The following is a 14,567-nucleotide window of genomic DNA, read 5'->3' as shown; positions in this document are numbered from 1 at the left end:
CTTCTGCTTCTGACCAGTGATCCAAATACTTATCCCCTTTGCATCGATCTGACGCAGGTTTAACTGCCGGACCTCCAATTTTTTTTTTATCTGTTTGATCTTGAAATCAATCCCATGAGCTCTGTTTTTGCTTTGTAATTTGATTATGCAACATTATCTCGCTTTTTTTAAGCCAATTTTTGTGAGGGCCTGTTATTTGTCTGCCTTGAAAGCAATTGTTTTGTGTTTTGTTTCTCGCTTTATTTAAGCCAACCTTTTGTGAGGGCGCCTGTTCTTTGTCTGCCTTGAAAGCAATTGTTTTGTGTTTTGTGCACAAGAAATTGCAGTTTTGGTAAACCTGAAATGGAAATTAGATGTATCTTCTATATCCAAAATTTGCTAATCCGAGATTTATATTGTAGGAAAACAATTTTTCTTTTAACGAATTGAATCAGCACAGTGCTTATATTAGCTATCTATAGAAGTAAGTGTACAAATAAATTGAAGACATACCATACAATTTCTACTTATTTACATATCTAACTCCTAAAATTCACTTTTTACATTTAGATCACCTAAGTCTTGCATATCACACAAAAAAAAAAAAAAAAAAAAAAAAAAAAAAAAAAAAAAAAAAAAAAAAAAAAAAAAACCAATATTTGGACATTTAGAAAGTGAGATTCATTTTTTCATACATAGGTAAGGTGACATATATGTAAAAATAGAAGTTTTGGTGTTAGATATATAAATAGATAGGAGTCGAGTGGTTTGTATGTAAATCCTCTTGAATTGAATTGTTGAATCTGAATCTCTGATATATGTGGATATGGCTTACTTTAGTGTTGATAATTAGAGCATTCAGTGGGCATTTATTTTATGAGATAGCAAAACCCCTCTTCCAGCCTAAGAAAGAATCAGCCATGCATTTGATTTTGTAAGATTGCTATCATGACAATTAATTTTTTGGCCAATTACATACATACAACCCACTTTTTCTGTATTTACTTATCCAACACCTAAATTTTACTTCTTTACTTTCATACCACTGAAATCCTAGATGTCACATAAAAAATACCACCATCTTAACTTTTAAATAGTGAAACACACCTTGCAATGCGTAGGCAAGATGATATGTATGTAACAATTGAAATTTAGGTGTTAGATATGTAAAAACATAAGAATTAAGTGGTATGCATGCAAATCTAACAAAAATTTATCTCTTACTTTTAGAATAAGATATGGAGTGAAAGATTCAAACACCAAATTTATCAACACAGCATTATCAAGTGAAAAAACTTTGAAATTCGCTTTAAGATTAATGCAAAATGAATACCACATTGTTTGGTGCTCTCAATGAGAGACGTTTGGTGGGAGGAAACTTGTTATCAGGACCCCAAAAAATGATGGATTTTCAGTTTTTACATAGGAAGAGGTTCTCTTGGTTGCCATGAAGGTAAACCAGGCTATGTGGCACATGTGTAGTTTGTGATGTTTTAGGGGGACATTGGTAACCTTGTTGTTCCTATTTGGTTAGATTCCAAATCTCCCTTTCACTTTATAGGAAAAAGTAGTTTAAAAGAGGGTGCTTTCTCCTTTACAACAATTTTTTTGTATTTGGAGGGCATTTACATACATATCACTTAACTGCTATGTATTTACATATCTAACAGCTAAACTTTACTTCTTACATTTATACCACACAAATCTTTCGTATCACGAAAAAAATACCATCATTTTAACTTCTAAAAGGTGAAAGATGCCTTTTTTTGCATAGGTACCGTGGTATGTATGTAGAGTTGATGTTTATATGTTAGATATGTAAATACATGGAAATTGAGTGGTATGTATGTAAATCATCCTTTTTTTTCCCATATGAAGACCATCCAAAGCTATAACTTCTTCAATGATGTTGTTTTCATTAAAGAGGTAATGTGTTACACCTGTTGGTCTAGTTTGTAAGAGTTCCCGCTAAAAAATTCTGCCTTACAATGATTGCTTGTTGCGGAGGTGACGGAGCAGAAAAATATGCACTGAGATTCACTCAATGGCGCAGAACCGATCACCAGGCATGCATGGGATCACTTCCCCGTTCTTCAAATGGTACTGCAAAATTATCAATGGCAAATTTTGGGTGCTAAAATCCCGGCACAATTCAGGCCAATTAAACTTTGTTAGACTATGTCTAATGTTAATGCCAAGATTCTTGTTGAACCGTCTCAAAGGCTTACTTCCAAGTATTATTTCTGAGGAGCAAGCGATTTTTGTTCCCTCCAAAACTATCTCCAGTCATTGTCTGCTTGCTTAAGAAGCAGTGAACAAATTTAAGCATTCCACAGCCACATGGGGGCTTATGGCACTTAAAATGAACATGGACTAGGCTAATGATAGAATGAGCTGGTCCCCACTCCAGGAGGTTATGTTGAGAGGTTTTTCATGCTACGTTTTTTAATTGGTTGCTTCAATGTATATGCCATCCTAAATTTGCCATTATGATCAATGGGAGTCAGTTCAATTGGGTTCATGTTGAATGTGGTTTCCATCAAGGGTGCCCCCTTTCCCATATTTGTTCATTCTATGCTCCGAATTGCTCTCCCTAGTCTTAAAACAAAGGGTTGGAAACATTGGAATCAAACTCACTAGACACAGTCCCGGGCTATCGCACCTTTATGCCGACGACATCCTACTCTTTGCTGAAGCATCGACCTCCGCCGTGAAGGACAGTTCTATGATTTTGTTTTAGTAAATGCACCCCAAACTGGAAGAAAAGGAGACTAGCCAAGATGCTGAAATTTCTTCAAGTGGAGCAAATTTCCTACCTGGGTATTATGCTAACCCAGACGAAGCTGGTTTAAGGCTGATTATAGCAAATTCCTTTCTAACGCTGATTGCAACTCAATTATTGGGGAAGTAGACGTCTTTCTCTTGCAGGGCGAATTACTCTTCTCAAATCTGCATATCTGGTGTTACCAAATGTATCTCCTAACACTCACCGACATTCCTAAGAGTGTTTCTAGAGAGCTGGAACGACATGGTGGGAACTTCCTGTGGGGCACCGGACATGGCAGAAAGGGCCTGCATCATGTTTCATGGCAGAACCTGTGTAAACCAACATGACGGGGATTATCAAAGAACTTTTTGGAGAGGAACTGAGCAAGGTCATATGCACTATTCCTATCGATAACAGCAAGACTATGGAAATTCCAAAATTATGTAAGCAATTCTCTGGCAAATCATTAACTGTACAGCTTTTCAAGCCGAGTTCAGACATCTAGAGGACACACAACTGGCTTAGGAGAATTAAACTCAGACCTTGGGAGAGAACTTTCTGGTGGCGCCTTAGTCTAAAGGCTATTCCTACTAATACTTGGCTTGCCCGGCGAGGGCTCACAGACTCCCGTCAATGATCATCGGGATGTCCTGGGGGAGGAGAACAGATCACATATTTCCGCTAAATGTTTGTTTCTTTGTGCATTTTTTGACAAGCTTCAACATTGGGGAGTCTTCATTCCCTCTAAGGCTATAATCACTTACACAAGCAGCAGAAAAGTTCTTCATTAAGATAATTCTAAAAAAAGGCTCTTTTGATCCACTAATGATTGCCTCCATAATTAAGTAATTTAGAGAATGCTTGAAACTTTTTTTTAATATTTAATTTCCATTCAATCTTGTGTGAATTTTTAATTCTATATTTAGAGGAAACTATTGTTCCTTTTTAATTTATACAATCAACCAGTTAGAATTAAGATTTTTTCTTAGAAGATTTACCTACATAACACTTATATCTTATGTATTTTCATATCTAACACCTGAACTTAATTTTTTTATATGTATGCCACCTTATCTTTGAGGATCTAAATCCCTTCCATAGGGATAATTTCAGCGACGAAGAAGATAGGTCATGGTGTTTCGGAATCCAGTACCAGAGTAGGCCTTGAGAGGGATAATTTGAATCCTCCTGAGAGGGAGAGTCGCAAAGAGGAGATATCATTTGGAGGACACAGAAACTTCGACATCAAAGTAGATCTGTTCGAGTTCGAAAGAGCTATGGATCCTAGGGAATTCATTGATTGGTTAGAGGCTGTTGAGCGATTTTTCGAGTATAAAGATGTGTCAGAGAATAGACTGCCAAATTAGCGGTCATCAAGTTGAAGAAGTGTGCTTCTTTGTGGTGGGAGAACTTATAGAGACAGAGAAAAAAATAGAGAAGCAACGATAAGATTACCATGTGGGAGAAGATGAAGAAAGCAATGCAAATTAAATACCTCCCACCCCATTATTGCCTGATATGTTTTTGAGGCTCCATCACCTCAAATAGAGAGATCTGTCAGTAGAAAAGTTCACAGAGCAGTTTGATCATTTACATATGAAGTGTGATATGATGGAGCCAAATGAGAGTACAGTGGTCAGATAGCTTGGGGGCCTGAAGCCTAGTATTAGCAATGTGATGCAACTACAACCGTACTGAAAGCTGGGGATATCCAGACGCTAGCCCTGAAGGTGGAAAGACAACAATACCAGAGTCAACAACAGTCATCCTTCAGGCAGCAAACTGTAGGCAGACAATCACCTACAGCTACCACAATTGATAGGGGTACCCCTAGAGACAAAAGCAGGCCCAGACAAGGGAGTGACACTCAAAATCAGAGTGGGAAGAAGCAAAATGGTAGCTCCTCCAACAGCTTGTCGACCAGGAACTGTTATGAATGCCATGGCTACGGTCATATCGCCTCTAGCTGTTCCATGAGCATATTAGTCACACTTACAGATCAGGTGCCATGGAGGTTAGCGAGGAGGAGAGCAGAGGAACAGAGCGAGATACATCATCGTTCCCCAGGTGAGTGAGAGGCACTCATTGTTCGACGAGTCCTACAGGTCGGTATTGACACGAGAGATCCGCAGTTGCTTCACCAAACATTTCCTATACCCACTACAGTGAACAAAAACGTATACGTCTTAACATTGACAGTGGGAGCAACAAGAACATGACATCGACTCAAATGGTGGAGAAATTGAGACTCACAGCTTAGAGACACTCCTAACCGTACTCATTGACATGGTTGAAGGAGAATTGGATCAACCTCGACCAGAGATGTTTAGTAGAGTCCTCGATCGAAGGTTAGTTGAAAAATTAGGTGTGGTGTTACGTGGTCCCAATGGATGCTTGTCACATCTTGTTGGAACAACTGTGGTGGTTTGACCGGAGGTCTCAGCACGATGGATTCAAAAACACATACTCATTTACCAAGAAGGGGAAGCACATAATTCTACTTTCTTCGGCAGAGCCTGAGATCACCAGAACCCTTACCAACAGAATGACATCAGTGGGGTCAGTTCTAGTGACAACACAAGATAAGGACTAAGACATCGACTCCAAACACAGGATCATTAAGCTAGAGAGGATGACAAGGATTCATAGTCGACACTGTACCACCAGCTCCATCACCAGTCAGGAAGATTCAAGCTACTCTCACGGCACATCAGACTGACCCGACCACGAGTTATCTGGGGAGGATTGGACAGCATAGGAGAGAAGATCAATAGGTACATGAGCAACAAGTGGTCTCCTTCGATGCTTTGGCTGACAGTGTAGTCGGCAGTAGGACCCAGATTTCACTAGTATTAGAGACAAGGAACCAGAAGCTTCAACGAATGAGGTGAAGCTCTCTCAACCCCGAGATACTGAAGCGAGTGCGGGAGTTTCCCGCACGGATGCAGGTCTGAATTGGTTGGCATTGGAGAGCCGATCTGATTCAGGATTTGGCAAGAGTCGAGTAGGATTTACTTCCTTTCCTACGTCTCGCTCAATCAAGCGACACTTTAGGAAAGGAGGCACTGCCACCAACCCTCCCTCTATCCATCATTTTTCATTTTTTACTTGAGTCTTTATATTGTTGCTTTGTTGCAATAGGGTTACTGTTTACTGTGTCTGCTGTCAGATTCCAGTGTGGAGTCTTTTTCCATGTTCTAGGGCTGTATCAGAGAAAGTGGCGGTGCTCCAACTGTATCCTACTCCGAGATGGTATTATCTCTTCGTTAATCTTCTCCCCTAACCCTTCTCCTCCCATCCCCCTTAGCCATCGACCACTTTTGGGCCTTCCTGGTGGCCAACCAACAACATTACCAGAGCAGTTTTGTTGTCCAGCTATCAGTCCATTACTCTTGAACTTTACCGGCCCTTACCTATAGCCTTATATTGCTGTCCCGCAATCCTACCTTCTTCCATCCCTCTCAACCTCTCAACATTACCAGAGCAGTTTAATGGAATGTATATTTGAAACCGCTATCGCATGCCTGCTGGGATGGAAACATATAACTTGATGAATTATCATTCTTCATTCATTCCAGCTTAAAGTGTCATTTGAGACATGAAAAGTACTTCATACAAATCCTTTTGTATGAACATCTATTACATGTTAGATATGCGTATCGATGTTCATTTTTCAATCCTTCTAAATTAATTTTATCTATAGATACATCTTCATAATTAGGTGTACTATTTACGTAGGACTAAAAGAACATCTTAGATGCCATATTACAAGGAGCTTAATCATTCACATGCATACCACCCAATTCTTATGTTAATTTACATATCTAACAACTAAGCTTTGTTTTTTACATTTAGAACAGCCAAATCTTTCATATGACATAAAAAATACCACCAATCTAAATTTTAAAAAGTGAAATGCATCTCTTCATGCAAAAATAAGGTGGTATATATATGTAATAATTGAAATTTAGGTGTTAGATATGTAAATGCGTAGGAATTGAGAAGCATGTATGTAAATCTTCCAAATATATATCACTACATCTATGCTTGATTTTGCAAGAACTTAATCTGGATCTAAAATGCACACGCTTTAGGGTCTGTTTGGGGCAGCTGAAAGTCATACAGGTTGATATTGACACGAGAGATCCGCAGTGGCTTCACCAAACATTTTCTATACCCACTACAGTGAACAAAAACGTATACAGTCTTAACATGGACAGTGGGAGCAACAAGAACATGACATCGACTCAAATGATAGAGAAATTGAGAATCACAACTTAGAGACACTCCTAACCGTACTCACTGACATGGTTGAAGGAGGATTGGATCAACCTCGACCAGAGATGTTTGGTAGAGTCCTCGATCGAAGGTTAGTTGCAAAATTAGGTGTGATGTTACGTGGTCCCAGTGGATGTTTGTCACATTTTGTTGGAACAACTGTGGTAGTTTGACCGGAGGACTCAGCACGATAGATTCAAAAACACATACTCATTTACCAAGAAGGGGAAGCACATAATTCTACTTCTTTCGGCAGAGCCTGAGATCACCGGAACCCTTACCAACAGAATGACATTAGTGGGGTCAGTTCTAGTGACAACACAAGATAAGGACTAAGACATCGACTCCAAACACATGATCGTTAACCTAGAGAGGATGACAAGGATTCATAGTCGACACTGTACCACCAGCTCCACCACCAGTCAGGAAGATTCGAGCTACTCTCACGGCACATCAGACTGACCCGACCACGAGTTATCTGGGGAGGATTGGACAGCATAGGAGAGCGGATCAATAGGTACATGAGCAACAAGTGGTCTCCTTCGATGCTTTGGCTGACAGTGTAGTCGGCAGTAGGACCCAGATTTCGCTAGTATTAGAGACAAGGAACCAGAAGCTTCAACGAATGAGGTGAAGCTCTCTCAACCCCGAGATACTGAAGCGAGTGCGGGAGTTTCCCGCACGGATGCAGGTCTGAATTGGTTGGCATTGGAGAGCCGATCTGATTCAGGATTTGGCAAGAGTCGAGTAGGATTTACTTCCTTTCCTACGTCTCGCTCAATCAAGCGACACTTTAGGAAAGGAGGCACTGCCACCAACCCTCCCTCTATCCATCATTTTTCATTTTTTACTTGAGTCTTTATATTGCTGCTTTGTTGCAATAGGGTTACTGTTTACTGTGTCTGCTGTCAGATTCCAGTGTGGAGTCTTTTTCCATGTTCTAGGGCTGTATCAGAGAAAGTGGCGGTGCTCCAACTGTATCCTACTCCGAGATGGTATTATCTCTTCGTTAATCTTCTCCCCTAACCCTTCTCCTCCCATCCCCCTTAGCCATCGACCACTTTTGGGCCTTCCTGGTGGCCAACCAACAACATTACCAGAGCAGTTTTGTTGTCCAGCTATCAGTCCATTACTCTTGAACTTTACCGGCCCTTACCTATAGCCTTATATTGCTGTCCCGCAATCCTACCTTCTTCCATCCCTCTCAACCTCTCAACATTACCAGAGCAGTTTAATGGAATGTATATTTGAAACCGCTATCGCATGCCTGCTGGGATGGAAACATATAACTTGATGAATTATCATTCTTCATTCATTCCAGCTTAAAGTGTCATTTGAGACATGAAAAGTACTTCATACAAATCCTTTTGTATGAACATCTATTACATGTTAGATATGCGTATCGATGTTCATTTTTCAATCCTTCTAAATTAATTTTATCTATAGATACATCTTCATAATTAGGTGTACTATTTACGTAGGACTAAAAGAACATCTTAGATGCCATATTACAAGGAGCTTAATCATTCACATGCATACCACCCAATTCTTATGTTAATTTACATATCTAACAACTAAGCTTTGTTTTTTACATTTAGAACAGCCAAATCTTTCATATGACATAAAAAATACCACCAATTTAAATTTTAAAAAGTGAAATGCATCTCTTCATGCAAAAATAAGGTGGTATATATATGTAATAATTGAAATTTAGGTGTTAGATATGTAAATGCGTAGGAATTGAGAAGCATGTATGTAAATCTTCCAAATATATATCACTACATCTATGCTTGATTTTGCAAGAACTTAATCTGGATCTAAAATGCACACGCTTTAGGGTCTGTTTGGGGCAGCTGAAGCTTATCCATCTTCTGCTGATAAGCAGCTTATCTTGATAATCTGTTGATGAGCAGCTGATCCGGATAATCTGTCTGACTGTTTGGTTTGTGCGTATGGAAAACAACTGATTATGGAGAAATTACCATTGTACCCATGTTTTGGCGGAGGCAGACCGTAGAATAAAAACTTCAGCAGAGCGAAGCTTCCTTCGGCAGAGGCGGCAGAGCAGAGCTTCGGCGGAGGCAGACCGTAGCTTCGGCGGAGCGGAGGCAGACCGGAGCTTAGGCGGAGGCAGAGCGAAGCTTCCTTCAGCGGAGGCAGAGCGGATCTGGCACGAGAGAGGGGCAGGCGCTTAAATGTTGCCCCAATCAGGCGTTCGAAACGCTGATCGCGGGCCGATACCCGCGATCGCATTTTTTCCAAATCTGAAACGTGATTTCAAATAAGCTGCACAAATGCGCAAAACAAACGGTGCAGCGGCGTTTTCAAAAACGCTGCCGCACTTATGAGCTGCCCCAAACGGGCCCTTAATTTCGAATACTCAATTGAAAATCCAAACAAAATAAAATTAACTGGATTATTTAAGAGAGAGTTTGAAAGAAAAATAGCTGCATTTTCCGGCGTTCATTGCATCACACAATGACCAAAAATCACCATTTCTATTTCCTTCTACATTCTTCCATACCATATGCATTCTCCAGTACTTCTTCGGCCTTAGCAGGTAAAGAAACCTGTTGCATGGACAATTTTTTTTGTCAAATTTCAAGTCTAATAGAAAAAAAAAATTAATGCATGCAAATAAATAAAAGTTCATGAATTAAGATAGAACTGCTACAGAATGCTTAATTCAATCATGCAATTTAAAAACATGCAAACATACAATGTATTTGTTGATATAAAGCTAAGAGCTTAGATATAAATTTGAGAGCATGAATGCTTAAAAGTCATCTTTAGGTCAAGCGCCAACCTCTAAAAACTAATTGGAAGAATAAACGTGTAAAAAGATCAATGTTGTTAAAAATGCAAAGAAACTAGTGTTTTGAGCATTGTGTGGAGACAGCAGTAAGTTTGTGCATCAATCTACAAAAAAAATGAGCTTAAAGTGTAAATTGCAGACAAAGTTAGGGCTGTAAAAAAAAAAAAACTTGTTGTTCGCGAACAGTTCGTGTTCGGCTCGTTAAGTAGCTCATGTTAGGCTTGTTTATTAAGTAAACAAGCCGAACACGAACAACCTTTTGTTCGCTCGTATTCAGGTCGTTTTAGCTCAAAATAAAGTAATTATTAATGTTATTTACATACTATATATATATATATATATATAATAACAACTTATGTGATCATGTGGTTCTGCGTCTTCTGTTGTACTAAATTGGTGCAGGTTCGAATTCAACACCCTATATTTATTTTTTTGAATTAATTTTAACGAGTTAATTTTGAGCAAAACAAGAGTCGAACACGAACAAAAACATTTAAATCGAGTCAAACAGGAACACACTGTTCACGAGCCAATTTCAAACACAAGTCGATTTCAAACACGAGCACTTTCGAACGAGTCAAACACGAGCCAAGCCTGAGATTACTCAAGCTCGGCTCATTTACAACTCTAGACAAAGTGGCAAAACACTTGCTACATATAATTTGATTTGGTGACGATTAAAATCCTATGTTGCTCATCAAACAATGAAGGTGACCTATTGCTTTCTAGTTGGTCATAAATTTTTATTAGGACAATTTATATACGCAACATGAAATTCTTATGTATTTATATATCTTACACTAAAACTTTCATATTTATAAAGCATATTGGTGTTTTAAACATGTGCATGAAAATATGTATTTAAGTTTTAAAAAGCGGTACTAATGCTATTTTGATGTGATATTAAAAATTTGAGTGTTATATGTGTAAATATGAAAGTTTAGGTGTGAGATGTGTAAATACATAAGAATTGTGTGCTATGCATGTAAATGCTCATTTATTAATAGTTGCCTTTGAATTTCAGAGATCTTTTCATGATTTTGATATGTATGATTTTTGTTAAATAGAATAATATGATGTGATATTCATTGTGATTTGTTAGATTCAATTTACTAAAGTGTGTGCTTTATATGCACATTGTGTACGACATAACCAAAAAACACCTAATTGTTGGACTTTTAGGAACTTAATTCTAGCATTTTCTATTTTAGTTTTTTTTTTTTAGAATTTAGAATTATTAGTATATTATAATTCTTGTTTCGTTTTTTCTATCATGTTATGATTTTCTAATGTGGGAGCTATCCACTTCTATTTATCTTGTAATCATTTCCTATGGAATTAAAGAGAAATAATTATTTTTTTCCTCCCAAAACCTACATGGTATCAAAGTAGAGTATCACTTTTGAAACAGAGATCAAATCCCGTCGACTTGGTTGACTGTGAGTTCTGTCCTTTAGAGAAGCCTTCGAATCCATCATGCTCCTCCTGGTTTTGTACAATACCATCCTCACGATCTAGCCATGATTAAAGCTTGTTGGGAAGACAACGGCTAGATTGCGATGTTCATAGACCCGACGAGCCTGATTTGAGACTCTAATCCATTGCTTTTTCTTATTCTTCCTTTGTCATCGACAACAGGGTCGAAACTGCATAGGCTAAACCCATATGCGAACCAGGGAGTGTTTATTTTTTCACTCGAGGTAACAACTACATGTGTGCTGCTTTTCTCAGATTTTGAGAATGTTGTACAAATTAGGAATGATGACAGGAGTTCAAGAAATTCTACCACATTGATCAATTCTAGTAATTCCGAAACCACCACACCCCACCCTACAACTCCTCTCATGGTTCTATCGGATGAGTATTTTCCTCAAAATTTATCATCATACCTCATAGTTATAAAACTTAGTGAACACAACTACCTCGAGTGAGCTCAATCCATAAATTGACGATTGATGGGAGAAGTAAAATTGGGCATTTAACCGGAGAAATTTCAAAACCTACTGCTAAGAAATCCTCATATAGGTAACAACTACATGGGCATTTAACCGGAGAAATTTCAAAACCTACTGCTAGCAATCCGAATCTGAAAAAATGGTAATATAAAAATTCTCTAGTTATGATGTGGCTATCGACTCCACGGAACCTACCATAAGAAATCCTCATATATTCCTTCCCACTGCACGAGATATCTAGTAGGCCTTTCGAGATCTCTATTCAGAATTGGAGAATTCTTCCCAAATTTTTTAGTTGAAACTCAACTTTAAAAATCCAAATAAAATGATTGCAATGTCACTACGTAGATCAATATTATGATTCTTCCCAAATTTTTTAGTTGAAACTCAACTTTAAAAATCCAAATAAAATGATTGCAATGTCACTACGTAGATCAATATTATGATGACATTTAAGAGAATTCGAATGATTATGCTCGCTACAAGAAGAGATGGAGAAACGATAGGGACTACATGTTCTTAACCAACCTTAATCGGAGTTTAAACCAAGTTCGAGGTCGAATCATGGCAGGAAGTCTCTCCCTCGATTCGAGAAGTTTCTCTGAAGTAAGACGTGAAGAGTTAAGAAAAAAAAATATTGTGCAAAGCCGAATTATATTGTAACATTAAATAGGAGAACAAGACTCTTGTGTCAAAATGGGTTGACACTGTAAAAAAAATGTGCAAGAAACCGTGGTGCGAACATTACCAAAAAATCATGACACGAAAGAGCAAGTTGGAAGCTTCATGAGAAAATTGGAAATCAAAATCTAAGCACGAAAGTCGAGCTTACCAAGCTACTGCTAAAGAAGGTCAGGGGCCTCATGCTATCTTGAATGCAGTTCGCTCGCTAACGAGCAATTAGAACACTTGTACAAATTATTTCAATCATAAAATGTTTTTGACTATGTCTTGCTCCTTAGTACAGAAGGGTAACTCTTTAGCCATTGCTTTGTTAGATATTATTCCTAATTTTTCTCATTCTTGGATAACTAATTCTTGCATAACTGATCACTTGACTGGTTGTTCTAAATTGTTTTTCTCCTATAGACCTTTAGCAGGAAATAAAAATGTCAAAATTGTTGATGATTTCCTCTCAGTAATTACCGAAATAAGAATTGTCAAACTCACCCCATTGCTAACCCTTCGTGTGTTCTTCATATAAGTAATCTAATGTGTGACTGGGCTAGTAGCAAAATTACCACTGATCATCAATGTTAAACAAATTTTCAATCTTCTTGTTGTGAGTTTAAGAAATTGACCACATGTAGGATGGTTGAAAGTGTTAAGGAAAAAGATAGACTCTATTATTTGGAAGATAGACTAGACTTGCATTGACTATTAAAGTACTGGTTTGAATTTTATTTCTATTTCTAAATACAATGATATTATGGTATAGAATTATAAGTTAGATCATTCTAATTTTCAGTATATAAAATACTTATTTCTTAAAGTATTTTTTTTAAAAAATCTTTATTTCAATGTTAAGTTTGTCAATTTGCTAAAAAAATATTATATTTCATTTTCTTCACAAATATACAAACCAACTAAATCATTTACTCTAATTCATAATGATATCTAGGGACCTTGTAAAAACCTTATACATTCTGTGAAAAAAAAAGGTTTGTTACTTTGACTAATGATCGCACTAGATTAAGTTGTATTTATTTAATAAAATAAAAATCATAAGTAAAAATAATTTTTAAAAATTTGTATATCATGGTACACACATTATTTCAAAAAATCATTCAAATAATACAATATGATAATTCACGAGTATTTAAAATAAATTTTGAGTCAATTTTTTCTCAAAAAAAAAAAAAAAAACAATTTCATCAAAGCCCTTGTGATGACACTCCACAACAAAATGACATGGCTGAAGGAAAAACAAATACTTATTAAAGGTAGCTCGGACATTATTATTTAACAACCAGACGTCGAAATATCACATTTCTCATAAAATAGAATACACAATAAGATTTTAAATTTTGAAACACTTTTTGATGTTTTTTTAAAAAGAATTTCCAAAAAATTAGTTCTCATCATCTCAACCTCTAAAGATATTTGAGTGTATTGCTTTCGTTCACATTCATAGTCAAGGAAAACTTGAACACCGAGCCAAAAAATGTGTTTTTATTAGTTATGCTCCTATCCAAAAGGGGTATAAATGCTTTCATCCCAATTATAAGAAAATGTTTGTTATCATGAATGTCACCTTTTTTGAATTACAAAAAAATTCTTTCACCTAATCTTCAAGGGAGGGAACAAAACAAAGATTAGCCTATTGAGTTTCAAAATTTTTTTCAAACTGAAAACGCAAAATAGTATATCATCAAGCTTAATTGATCATCCTGAAAACCCAAACTAAATTATATCCGAAATGTGTTGAGTCTTTTAGATATTGAAGTTCCTAGAATGTCATCTCATGATATTTATAATAAAGAAGAAATAAAAAAAAGAAAACTACGATAGTGGTATCGTTTGATACTATCTATTTGTGGTAGATGACAACTCAAAAGAAAGAGTTTACGAATCATTTGCACTACACTAAATCGGCGAACCCGCCATATAATGTACTCACTGACCCTTCACCCAAATCGTTTGATCTAGGCCTTCGAGATTAAATTTAAAAAAAAAAGTTCAAAAGCATAACTTTAGTATTGTTAAATTTCATCTATCCAACGTTTAACCTACAAATATTGAGGAAGGGGAAAACCTTCACAGAAATGTAAAG

At 37.1% G+C, this 14,567-nt stretch overlaps 1 protein-coding gene across 1 annotated transcript in view; it reads right to left on the bottom strand.

Annotated features, from left to right (window-relative positions):
- Window positions 1–236: 236 nt before the first annotated feature.
- LOC110030135 overlaps window positions 237–14,567 on the bottom strand; it is a 35,755-nt gene continuing 21,424 nt past the window's right edge. The window contains exons 3-4 of the transcript XR_002294624.1: window positions 9,549–9,594; window positions 237–337 (exon numbers count right to left, since the gene is read on the bottom strand). The gene's annotated coding sequence lies outside the window, so the exon portion shown is untranslated. The remainder of the gene's footprint in view (window positions 338–9,548; window positions 9,595–14,567) is intronic.

This window comes from Phalaenopsis equestris, unplaced genomic scaffold (genome assembly GCF_001263595.1).
Source record: "Phalaenopsis equestris unplaced genomic scaffold, ASM126359v1 Scaffold000665, whole genome shotgun sequence".
Lineage (NCBI taxonomy): Eukaryota > Viridiplantae > Streptophyta > Magnoliopsida > Asparagales > Orchidaceae > Phalaenopsis > Phalaenopsis equestris.
Note: the sequence above shows the minus strand (reverse complement) of the source record. Positions and strands in the feature narration are given on the sequence as shown.